We start from the raw sequence: 735 nt of genomic DNA, 5'->3' as shown, positions 1-735 counted from the left end.
TCATATCTAAAATATACTTGGAACTCAAAAAATTAAATCCCCCAACAACAAATCCTCAAAGAAACAACTGCCCAATATATAAGTGGGCAAATGACTTAAAGGAAAACTTCTCTGAAGAAGAAAGAAGGATGGCCAATAGACACATAAAAGATGGCCAATAGACACATAAAAAAATGCAAATCAAAACAACATTGTGATACCACCTCACCCCAGTTAGAATGGCAAAAATCAAGAACTCTAATAACAACAGATGCTGGAGGGGATGTGGACAGAAGGGAACCTTACTTCATTGTTGGTGGGAGTGTAAACATGTCCTCCAGACTTTATCTAAGGACTCAATGCCCAAGTGACAGCTGTTGCCTTCTGCCTTCTCCCAGATGGGACCACATATCAGCCTTTTACCCTTACTGTCAATGCCGCTTGCAAACAGGAAGTAGCCAGAAAGAATCTTCACCCTTTTTCATAAATATCAAATGGCTGGAATGTAAGTTCTGAACAGCAACACCTCCCTCCCTGTTGGCTCAGTTTCCACGCAATATCTGTTACATAGGTAACTGGAAGACCTGGAAGCAATCACCTTCTCCTGCTAAGTAACATCCTAGGCTACCTCTGGTCACATGCCTCCTATCTGACCTTCGGAGTGTTCCAGACCCTGAGGTCACTTCCGGATCCAGTGTGGCCACAATTTCCAGCACCTGGCCACACCTCTTCCTGTCCCTGGCCTAGATAAGTCCT

This window comes from Dipodomys spectabilis, unplaced genomic scaffold (assembly GCF_019054845.1).
Source record: "Dipodomys spectabilis isolate Male_0828 unplaced genomic scaffold, ASM1905484v1 ptg000332l, whole genome shotgun sequence".
Classification (NCBI taxonomy): Eukaryota; Metazoa; Chordata; class Mammalia; order Rodentia; family Heteromyidae; genus Dipodomys; species Dipodomys spectabilis.
Note: the sequence above shows the minus strand (reverse complement) of the source record.